The 12,406-nt window shown below is 42.3% G+C and overlaps 1 protein-coding gene across 3 annotated transcripts in view; it reads right to left on the bottom strand.

The window, feature by feature from the left end:
* Nucleotides 1–12,406, bottom strand: part of GABA-B-R2 (gamma-aminobutyric acid type B receptor subunit 2) — a 162,239-nt gene that overhangs the window by 83,694 nt on the left and 66,139 nt on the right. The gene's annotated exons all lie outside the window — the stretch shown is intronic.

The following is a 12,406-nucleotide window of genomic DNA, read 5'->3' as shown; positions in this document are numbered from 1 at the left end:
TGAGGTAAATTCTGTTTGCACCTCGAGCCTCTCAAAGTGTTTGAAAGAGTGTGCGGGGCAGTACTTAGCCATGGTCATAATTATAACAGCCCTCACTTGAGAGTGCTTTTTGCTTGAAGACCGGGTGTAAACCATTACCATTTTGAATTGACTTGATCCACCTACTTCAGCCTGAATACCTGAACTCACTAAGTGCATTAACATCGAACATTCAGTACATTGTAATTAAGCTGGCTGTAAATTCACGCTCGGTTGAATTTCTGTTTTCTGGCTGACAAATTGCCGCTGGCAGCGGCGCGTGTGTGTGTATTTACTGCGACAGGAGTTGCTGCGAAATAAATTTATTTTGCTCGCTCGGTTTCAAGTGCAATCGATACGGCAGAGCGAGTGAGAGAGAAAGCTAGCTATTGCTGCGCCTACCAGCGTGTTATTTAAATCGAGTGGATCGCTTTCTGCGACAATTTGATGGTGCGACGCGTGAGCTGGAGGAAATGAAATTTCGCTCTTACGCACGCAAGCTCGAATTTGTTGCGTTTGTTTGCCAAATGCTTGCGAAACGAAAGCAGCGCTCTTGCTCTCGTCTTTCCGCTCGAAATTGACGCCAGGGGCAAAACACATTACGCCGTGAACAGACAAAGAAAATACGAGCACGATTTCGCTCATGAATGTTGCTCACGTACTACATCAAAATAAAATAAAAAAACTAATGCGGGACCTTTTAATTAAATTGTTAATGAAAGACATGATGAGCTGGCTTGATTCATCACCGAAATTAAATCTTCGGGATATTATATACGTCAGAGTAATAATTTCGAAACTGAACCAAGTTCAAAGCGGAAATTTCGAGCCAAATTCATATGTGTGTTGCCTCTGTCTTCCAAGTCAAAACCGCAACGCACCAGCGGAGTACATAAATAATTCACATGATCCGTGACTCTGGCTGAAATTTGGTGAAAAGGTCACGAGTGCCAGCAGACTCCCTCGGTGCATTTGGCGGCAGAAAAATCAATTTCCCAGTGTCTGAGGAATATAGCGCTGCGGGAAGCCGGTTTTCGGCAAACTCGGCGCTAATCCCGCGAGGTTGCGGCGCGTAGATTAACACTTTACGCCACTGCTTTGTAAATAATTCTCGCCCGACGAGCGACTCAACCGCCTGGCCAGGTAACTCTGCCATTCAAATATGACGCGAACGACGGCCCACACAAAACAGTATAATATACGCACCGTTAATTGCATGGGAAGAGTGTCACACTATAAATATATACTTTTTGAGCTGTCAATTTAGTCAGTTTTTATTGTATTTCTCCAATAGGCTGGACACTTCAGTAGTTTAAATAAATTAAATTAATTTAATCGTGGCACAGTAATATTTAAATAATTGTTACCAGCGAAGAGATAAGGTATTTCCATTTTTTTAATCTGTACCATGTGAAATAATCAAGTAATGACCGAGTAAATTTTTAAATAAAAATATTTGTCAAGGATTTTTCCGCTCGAATACGATTTTTCTCTTCGCGATCTATCCAACAGTTTCTCTAAATTATGGGGTAAGTTAGCCCTCTTGCGATATAAATCGTGATTTTCAATAAATTTAAGCTCTTTCTAAATTTTATAGCAGAAGTAGCAATCATATTTCATAATTTTTCAGTAAAAAACCCAGACTACTTGTAACTGTTAATTTTCCATTTTTCGAGGCTGTGGGTGGCAAATCCGGCTCAGCATTTGGAAACAGGCAGCCCAAAAACGGTCAGTGGCTTAGCAATCTACGAGCAGGTAGGTAGCTTTGTTTGCAGGCAAGCGTCAGTCAAACAAAGCCTTTCGCGTCTAACAGGGGGCCTCGTTAATAAACGGTGGCCGCCCGCTCGCCCGCGTGCGAATTATAAATACATATGTACATATATGCACACTGGCGGTTCCAAGCGTGGGCGCGAGCAAAACGCATACGCGTGAAATATTTATTGAACATACGTGTTTGCGCACGCAACAGGCGGACTGGGAATTGCAGTTTGTTTGCGCGAGCTTTGTCTGTCCTTCCACTTCATTTGGTTCGTCAATAGATGCGATGAGCACACATTATGGAAATCACTGATGTTTAATGTTTAGAGTGATTGAGCAATTTTTGTATGTGTTTCAAAAGGATTTTACCAAAGCTTCAGACAGGAAATCATTCGGTAATTTTAACGTATATAATTTCAAACACTTTTTTATAGTTGCTTACGAACTCGAAAATATCAATTTTGACGCAACAAATTAACTTTTCACAGCTGGGCGCGATAAAATTGATTTCCACTGCGCAGATCCAAGATGGCGTCTGCATGTGGGAAGCAAAAAGCTCTCTTTGGATTGCCGTACGAGTGTCAAGAGTTTGTTTTTACGATCCAAAAGACAAATGTAAATCATGTCACAATACTGACGAAAACTTGCTTCTTTTCGCGCATTTTCACGTGACCATTATTTCGCGCCATTCTCCACCGGACGCCATATCTGCGCGTCACATGAATCTGACCCCGCTGACTTTTCAAAAGTTATTCTAGTGTACAGCTAAAATTATCGATTCAGGTCAGAGCGTAATATTGCAACTCAAGACTAATTTCAAAGTCTAGTTGTTTGAAGCAGGTATAAAGTCTATTTCACAAGAGCTAATTTAAGTGGAGCAAACGTACCTTGCAATCACAACTTCAAAGCTACGCTGTTTTCAACTTTTGCAATGTTCAAGCACGAGCAGCCTCAGCAAAACACCTTTGATTCTACCTAACGCATTCATTATTTAGCTCAGTAACAGTTCTAGGTATAATATAAATTATCCATTTCCCTAGAATCATTGCTTGGGTCACAAAGAGAATATTGTGTTTCGAACAAAACAAAAAATGTGCGACAACTGTCAAAGCCGGGAGAGTGTCTCTCGTTTGCTGGGCATGTCGAAAAATTAATTTCTCCCTCTGTAATGTTTACAAGCCAGAAAGTGACCATCCGCGGCAGCCAAAACCGCGAAATAGGGAAAAAAGACGGCAGGCCGGGCGGCGGTGGCGGTTGTGCGTTGTGCTGTTAATTTGAGCCTTGTTTGCGGACGGCAAATTCGGCGGTGAGCGCGGGCCATGTCGACTCATCAATTTTGCACGAGAGCATCCTCTTAATGGCGATTGCCGCAAATACAGGCAGCCAAGCGCTAAAATGATGAACGAGGGAGATTCTGTGTGCTCGCCTCAACTATGCGCGGCATTTTTGTTTCGCAACAAACACACACGCACTCACGCGTATTAGCATAATTCGGGCCGAAAGTCGTTTTAATTTATGAAAAGTGCCGGCCAGCCGTCGGATGAATTGCAAATGCGCCATTTGCATACTTTTTCCCCGTTGATTCCTTATCCCGACAGCGGGAAATATGCGAAATGCGTTTTTCGAGCCCCTTCTGCAATGCAAAGCAAGAATTTGCTTTGAAGAGGGGAGCCTTTGGCTTATTTCATATTTAATTGTGAGCCGCAAACTTTGCTGCTCCGTGCCCGAGTGGAAATTATATACTCCAATATCATTTAAAAGTTTAGCCTCGACGGTAGCGGATAATAGAACGCTTCTCTTTTCAAAAGAAAGGAGAACTTCTTCATTACTCTCTGATCGCATTAGACAATGGCAAAGTTGTCCGTGAGTGATTGGAATTTAATGCACCGCTGACGTCGATGGCTGATTTCCGAGCTAAGCCTGTGTAAGTGCTGCATCGTCTTTTGCCGGCTTCAAAATTTACAATGCCATTATTGAGAAAATCAAGGGGGTGATTATGCTAAGCTAACAGCTGGTTATGACGTCAAGAGACTCGGTAAACAATCGCACCGACTGTTTAATTGTTCTGTTGCGTGAGGAGAGATCAGAGGTTGCTGTAATTTGCACTCGCGTCGGTTGGCTTGTAGTTTACTGGTATTGTGTCTTTTATATTTTATGCATATTACTGTTTATTTCTCATTTTAAATATGTATATACATGCGTAAATTATTAAGATTAATGGACAATGGCAAGAAATGACGATCAGGATCTGCATAAACGCCCGAAACAAAAAGTTGATTCGTCACGTGCCGTAAATTAATAAAGTAGCATTCACAAACACTTTAAAAATTGCACAACAGGAACTGCTCGCACAAGGAGGGGAATATTTTTCAAAAAACCAAACTGCATTTTAAAATATTCTACAGCAGAATCCCTTGATTGAATTTAAAATTACCAAATAAATTATGAACATTTTCGATAAAAATATTTTTCACTTGTCGCGGTCTCTCCAATGACTTTTCCCTAACTTCTAGAGCGAAATTGCAGGTAAAACTAAAACTTTAGCTCTTTCCTTGTCTTCAAATTAAATTTTTTCAGAATTTTTAATTTGGGATCCTCACTAATAATAAAATTGGACAAGTCCGATGCCGAAAATGAAGAGATTATCGATCGAATAGATGATTCTAATAACGGATCACCCCTCGCTTTTAGATGGAGTCCTCTCGATTCCGCAGGTTCTGCCAACCTGCCCTCAATACTCATGCCAGCGATTTCTCTCGTTCCAGTCGGTAAATCGGACGCGCGCGGCTGGATTCCCCATCAATTAATAGCTAGCGAGCGCCGAAATCGGCCAGGGCGTTTTCCACGCGAGCGAATGGCGCGCATTCCAGCAGTGGCACGGTGTTTGTGACCCTGCCTGCCAGAGCATTAGTCGGTGGGTGGCAAGGTGGGCGGGCGGGCTGGCGAGCACCTCATTATGCAGTGCGGCGATAATTGCTGGTTGGCGTTTGGAATTCCAGCTAAGCCTAATGCACTCCCGTAATTAAGGTGAATTAAGCAAGCCAGGTGTACGTGCACATACGCGGCGCCACACCACACACGACACCAGCAACAGCAAAGTCCGCTTTCAGGCCTCGCTTTGTTTGACGCGCTCGATAGGTCAAACACAGGCCCTTTTAAACAAGTAGTGTATTTGCCTATGCAAATAATGTCCAAAGTGTTTTTTGCGCACGCGTCGCCTGTCGCCTGCCGGATGCGCTCTCACCTTAATGAAGGATAGAGATAACTCGATTCGCTCTCATCAGCTTGATCCGAGGACCGAACCGTCGTTATTTCGAGGAAAGAGACAGGAAGGTGCGTTGCTTTTAATTAGTCGATGTGGGATGTGTGCCAAATAAATACGCAGCAACAAGAGCAGTTGTTTCCTTTTGTGCTCATTTCCAATGAACAATCAAGAAACACTTTTGCAGAATTCGCGCCAGTTATAACTGGCTTACAACTTGTCCCTGCGCTTCGATTTGAGGAACGACGGTTCCATTGAACGGTGTTTCAAAGTTTAGAGCAGCTTTTCCAGGCATTAGCAATCTACAGACATTCTCAAAGTTATAATCAGCTGCAAATTCTGAGAGGTGTAATAAACAACGGAGAAAACTACATTTTAATTGTTACCAGATTCCCAGAAGTGATATAGAAGCGTGTGGTACCTGTGGGTATTTGAATGTATATGTGTTTCAGCAGTTTTAGTACTAATCCGGGTTCACACAGGGCAACAATTAAAACTATTTGAATTGTTGGCTATGCATTAAGCAGTCCACTGAGTGAGTCAGTTGCTCGAATCATGAAACTGTTACAATGTAAAAGAATAAAAAGAAAGCAGCAGAAATTAAAATTTTGCCCATTTTCTCTTTTATACTTGACAGTATTTTTTAACTTATTTTTTAATCCAACGTTGCGTGCCTCTTTTTAAGGTAACAGCACGTTTTGAATAAAAATAAGTATTTTTCATCCTTTAAAAGCACAACTTTTTTTTAAAAAAAACTTAATGTGCTACCTGGGTCAATTTTGGCTTTGCCTCAATCCTCAAAGATTAGAGTTAATGTATTTGCAACAAAGATTTTAGTGAAAATCCTCTTTTGTTTGCAGGTGTTAAGAAAATTTTAAGCCCAGGAAAATATGAAAGTCGTGTAAGTAGCTTTGGCGCTGAAAACATGATTATTTTTAACGAATGGTATGGCTCTTAGCTTGGATTGATGTTTACGAGGCATAAGTTTCGTTTATAATTGGTATCAGTGAAATTTCTGCCTCGTTAAGAAGTCGAAATTTAAAAATCGAATCTTGGTGCGGCGTGTTATGCGTGAAACGACTTTCCAGCTGCATTTTGCTGCTTTTTAATGGTGCGAGGAATGATTAAATAAAATAGTGCCGTCGTGTGTGCCTTAAAGCTCACATAAAACGTTACTTTGCTGCTGTTTTAAAAGCAGTCACAGTATATATATAGAGCGCTTTTTGCGCCGTAAAACTCGCTCGCACGGTTTCCCCACCTTTCCCTTGATTAAGGACCGAGATAAATAATATTCGCCGCGCTCAGCGGTTTTGATTCAATTTTTAATAAATCACCCGCCGTGGAAGGCATTGAAAGTTTTTATTTTTAACGAGCCGCAGGCATGCAAGCAGTTATGATTAAGGGGGAAAAGGCTCGAGACTCAACAGATGCCGTCGTCTTTTGAATTCCGCGCGCGGCTTAATTAAAGCGAGCAGGCCGGCAGCGCGCGAGCTCCAGATTTCGGAGATTTCAATTATTGCCAGCTTCCGTTGTGCCTCTCCTGCAGGACTCTTTATTATTTCATTAGGCTAATCCTGCAGGGTCGGGCGAAAGGGCCTCCGCAGGTGATTAATGCGAGCCAAAAGGCCTCCCCGTGGGCCTGAATTATTTCGCCCGAACTTGCCCATTAGCCTTTACTATTTTCGGCTTTAGCACGTGCAGTGTGTGTGTGTGTGCGCCTACGCCGCCGCCACCGCTTCCCGGGAAAACTTTGACCACCTTCGCACCAATCGGCCCACAGCCATCCTTTGGCCTCACTCAGATTTCCGGCAGTTTAATAATGAAGACGCTTCTCCTGGGAAAAGCTTAACAACTGGGATCTTCCGTCAGAGTGCGTTTCGCTGTACCGCGTAAATGCCAAAGTTTTTGTGATTGCTGTCGGGGGTTTGGAAGATTGAGTGGAAGAAATATTTTTGATACACTCCCATGATTTTTGTTCGTATCAAAGTTGTGGCATAAGGCAACCCATGCGTTTAGAGATTTGGAATTTTGCCACAGATTTATACATCCGCGTTTAAAGGGAACGTTTCATGCCAGTGTGCTTTCCAGAGGAAATTTTTTACTCTGCTGAAGAGGATTTAATTTTTTAGTGATCATTATATCCATTGAAATAAGCGAAATAAAATTGTTGAAATTTAAACACCGAAAATTTTCAAATCTGAGCAAAATGTCTATGTGAACGTTTATTTTTAAAGTTAGTTTGAATTTGAAGGAACAAAATTTAAATACTTTCTGCTGCTAGAATAAATCCCAAGAGTACTTTTCTCGTACCTGATTTTTATTGGTGCACTAAATTCATAGTGAACATACATTTGGGAAAATCTTTCAAGCACGTTGTGCGGCCAGCCGTGTCTCACGTGCCAGGAACTTTTCCAACTTTCCAGATCACGGCCAACGTGCTACTCACAGTGTAAAAAACCGTGGCGCACGCCGAGTAAAATTGATGGTCACATATTTCGCGTAATTCCAGCTATTACTCACTCTTACAGCTTGCTCGGCACAAAAGACGGGCGCACTACTACGATGGTATAAAGGGCGAATTTGCGCCGGGATTAGCGGAGAAAAGAAAGAAAAGAGAGAGAAAAAGGCTAATGTTAATACGGTGGAGAAAAAAATTAACGTCTTCAGACTAGACACTTGTTGCAAGGAGCGGACGGACGGAGTGAATGCGAGCAGCGGCGAGAATTTTCAAGCATGCATGCAGAATTAGAATTTCTCTCGTGCCAACGAGCAGATTTCCCGCCAGCACGGGAAATTTATCAGCGAGTCAGCTCGGCACTAACAAGCGTTTCGACTTGCACACGAAATTCGTCTGCCGGGGATGTGTGCGCGATAAATAATTAGGTAACAAGAGACACCCGCGAACGCGTGTGTGCATTCGCGTCAGCAGTAAACTGCCGACTACAACCCGACTGTCTTTAATTTAATTTAATGCGCTCCACCTCTGCCACGCGCGCGTTGCGTCTTGATATTTAATATTGTATGAATTATTAATAGCGGCAGTTAGTCGAGTTCAAAATTAGTTCGCTCCCCCGCTTAATGCGCACACGTTTCTTGCTCTTCTCATTATTCATGCTCCGCCCGCCCACCCGCCCGCCCGCCACCTTCGCTCGCGAGTTTCTTATTCAGAGTGCGCGCGACGCCGCCATTAAACACGCGCGCCTAATTTATTAGCCCCCGATCTCCGACGCAATTGACCCTCTAGAGAGTATGCGAGCGACAGAAAAAAAAGCTTTCTCATTGCCCAGGGTTAGCAATTCTAGACCTCATTCGTGAACTCGACTCTAGATTCTGGGCAGCAACATAATATGCCCTCAGAATCTATAGACATCAGACATCATGTTGAAATTTAACCATTTTTGTAACTCGACCAAATTTTTCATGAGAATTTTAATGGTGTTCATAATGCTGGTTTAGATAAGAAGTAAAGAATACATATTTTTGCTACAAATATCTTAATTGAAATATACTTACGGGTAAAATTAGGAATTTTAAATTATTTAAAGCTCCGTAGATCCGGTAAGTGTCAATATAAACATCCCTACACAACACAACGTCCATTTCAGCTTTAATCTTTGGAGTAAAGTTTTTAACGAGGTGTTTTCCAGATCTGGGAAACCCTTCCCCACTTTCTCTTCCGTTGACAAATTCATTTTATGTGATGTGTATGTGATTTTTTATTATTTTTCAATGCGAGAAATAAAGAATAAGAAAATTGACTATATCTGCAGGTTTTTTGACAAAAACTACTTGCGTTTGCTGCTGTGATGCCGAAACTTGTTGGATTAATAAAGAAGGAACGAGGATGAATTCAGTTTTTTATCATAATATGAAAAACCAACTTCAAAATTTATGCTTATAAGCGTAAGTTTGAGTTTGAAACACAGGGATTTTTTTTACAAATTTAATTGTCTAGAATATTCGAGAACTCCTGCCCCAATTAAAATCGATATATTTTTCTAAAAGAGTTTTAACAGCTATGTTGGCATGTAATCTTGTCAATTTAGCTTTCTTTCCGGATAACCAAATTGTAAAACAAATCTGTATAACATATCAAGCCCATTTATTTTTTCCTAAGACACTTAAAAATGTATTTTCCACTTAACTTGGGTTCAATAAATATTTTTCCTGTTATTCTAATCTTTATTGGCTCAGCAATTTTCATCTGAACCAGCGGGGGCCATATTCGTGCGACGCGCAGATATGGCGTCCGGTGGAGTGTGGCGCGAAAAAACGGTCACGTGAAAATGCGCGAAAAGAAGCAAGTTACCGTCAATATTGTGACATAATTTTGTCTTTTGGATCGTAAAAATAAACTCTTGACACTCGTACGGCAATCCAAAAAGAGCTTTTTGTTTCCCAGATTCAGACGCCATCTTCGATCTGCGCAGTGCGAACCAATTCTATCACACATCTGGACCCCGCTGATCTGAACCATTATTTTACGGTTTGACAAGCATCAGAAACACAGCCAAATAAACTCTTTCTTTCTTTCTTTAGATGTTAAAAGGGGTTGTTTATACGTTTACAAATTAAGTTAAAAGGAAGTAAATAAATGGCGACTGAAATTCATGACCCTGGCCTGAAATAGGACGGCCCAAAGGTGGACCGTAGAGTGCGTGTGTGTGCAGTTAGATGTTTGGGGCCTCTTGAGGAGTTTGCCCTTTGGGGGAAAAACGGTCGCGCGCGTGCACATAAATCACCCAGGCGGCTCGCGCGGAAGGACACCAAACTTGCTTTTTTATATGGCTAAGTTGCAGAGTTTCCAGCATCGAGCAAGTTTGCGCGCGGGCTTTCCTCAGGATTAGAAGGGTTGGGGGAAAAAGTTTGGGTGTTTAATGAAGGAAGTGGCGCGCGGGCGCGGGCGTCCGTGTAGCCGTGACTTTTGAGTGGTCCTTTAATCTGCGCCCGTCACACAATGCGAAACTTTGCCTGCCACGGAATTACTATCGCTCACATGAATCCACTACTTGTCCTTTCTATTTACCTAAACATGGCACATAAAGGCAAACTTGAGTGAGAGAGAGAGAGAGAGCTCTTCCGACAAAAACTGCCAAAACTTTTAGCTTAATCAGTTAGCAAAAGAAACGTTATGTATTTTACTATCGAAACATCCAAGAATAGCATTTTTTATATTGAGAAAGAAGAGAGAAAAGCACACAAAAAGGAGCACCAGATCTGTTTTTCCGATGGCAAAAAGATAATTTTAGTTTACACCAAAAACATGCCTCTAGTAAATTTCTTAATATAAAATAAACTGACTGAAACAAAGGCAAAACTTTATTCATTGCGTTTCGCACTGATTTATTAAATTCGGAGTGCCGGAAATATTTGAAATTTAAATTGATTTTTCTGACCTTAACCTAAAGTCTGTAAAGTTGGTTTACTGGCTAGATTTTTGGGCAACGATATTAAAAATATATTTAATTTTTTTTAAATTTCAGAACTTGAGTTGCTTTTTGTCCAGAAAATTTCATTATTTTAAAAGTGACAAAAGGCAATTCAATAAATTTCTTCCTGGTTTTTTCATGGGTCTACGTGAACTAACAGACATTATGAAAAGAGAGGGATACTCACATATTCTATAATATATAATTGATGTCAAGTCGTACGCTTACTTGCAAATTCCCTTTTTTGAGTAGGTCATCCGCGGCTGACGCTGCATGCTGCTCGGCTCTCATAGCGTGACTGACTTAGATAATTGCAAGGCAAAGGAAGAATTATTCATTCGCGACCGCTATATATGCGCCTCGCTGGCAGCTAAATAAGTAAGCAGTGGGCCGGAGAAATGCATCTGCTGGAAATTTTCCAGGCAAACTTTACTGCGAAACTTTTATTTCCGAGACAGAACGGATGGCTGCAGCTGCCTGGCGAATTATGAAATATGCATGAGCACATTAACTATCTGAGCGCACGGTGGTTGTTTATTCAAAAGTCTCCGGCAAAGCCCGGTCCCACCAAGCAGCTCCCGCGAGCTGCCGGCCGGATTTTTAATAAAACGTCTCTCTTCTTGTCTCGCTTTATTTGCAAATTCAATTTCCTGCTGCTGCCGCTGCCGCCTCCGCTCTGGGGCGACGCACGAGCGGCCATTAGAGTTTTGAAAAGCGGCCCTGATGAGTTCCTCAGACGCTGGAAATTGCAGTGCTGCTGAAAGGCCGCGATAATCAGCACAACTAATCAGGCAGCCAAACGACAGCAGATTTTCCTGCCCACGCGAGGCGTGAACGGACCAAATTGACTCGTTTTGTTTGAGTTGCGCACCAAGCGTCGCATGAAATGTGTGTCGGCCCGCAGGATTGATCTCGGCTAATAACAGAGGACAGGATTTCCAGCACTCAAACCACGTCATCGTGCGATGTTTGGCGATGTACCTTTTAGCAGCGTGGCTTAGAAATTAATAAATGGTTTTAAACATTTTCCTTTGCGTGCGATATACATTTATACACCCAAATGAGCGCCGAATCCCGAAAATTTCAGACTTTGTGAACCGTCTTTGGTTCCAAAAGCCAGCGGGGGCCAGATTCGTGCGACGCGCAGACATGGTGTCCGGTGGAGTATGGCGCGAAAAAACGGTCACGTGAAAATTCGTGCAAAGAAGCAAATTTTCGTCAATATTGTGGCATAATTTGTATTACTCTTAACTAATTGTATCTTTTGGATCGTAAAATCAAACTCTTGACACTCGTACAGGAATCCTAAGAGAGCTTTTTGTTTCTCACATTCAGACGCCATCTTGGATCTGCGCAGTGCGAACCGATTTTGTCGCACATCTGGCCCCCGCTGCCAAAATCCATGTTAAACAGCAACCCCCCCCCTCTAAAAGTGTCTAAAACACATCTAAATGGAGAATTTCAAGACAAAAAATCCTAACACTTTATACTGACGGGGCTTTTAAATACATATTTTCAACCGATCATTTGGCATCCTTGGCACATCCGATTTATCGACGTGACTCTCAATTAATCTGCCGTTCTGCCAAAGTTTTTTCCTTTGTTCGGCGATTTTCTCGGAGCTCGCACACATTTCGCCCCCTTCTGGGCCCGAGGCGAGAAGCTCTTCACAGCACAATGAAAATTTCCCCGGCTTTCCAAGAAGTATTTCTTTTTCCCGCGCCAATAACGACTTTGTGCATACTTTAACTCCTTGCGCTCTCGCCGTGGGGACTTTTCCTTTATAAAAGGTGCTCTCTCACTCAGAAATATTTTCCTGCACAAGCAGAAATATGGATCAGCGTCGAACGGGTCAAAGCAGGAGGCGTTAAATCCAAGAGCGCTGCTGCACGCCCAACGGTTATTACGGTCATGGTGCGGCGAGCGGCGAGAACAATTT

This window comes from Cloeon dipterum, chromosome 3 (assembly GCF_949628265.1).
Source record: "Cloeon dipterum chromosome 3, ieCloDipt1.1, whole genome shotgun sequence".
NCBI classification, from domain to species: Eukaryota; Metazoa; Arthropoda; class Insecta; order Ephemeroptera; family Baetidae; genus Cloeon; species Cloeon dipterum.
This window is presented reverse-complemented; position numbering and strand designations above follow the sequence as displayed.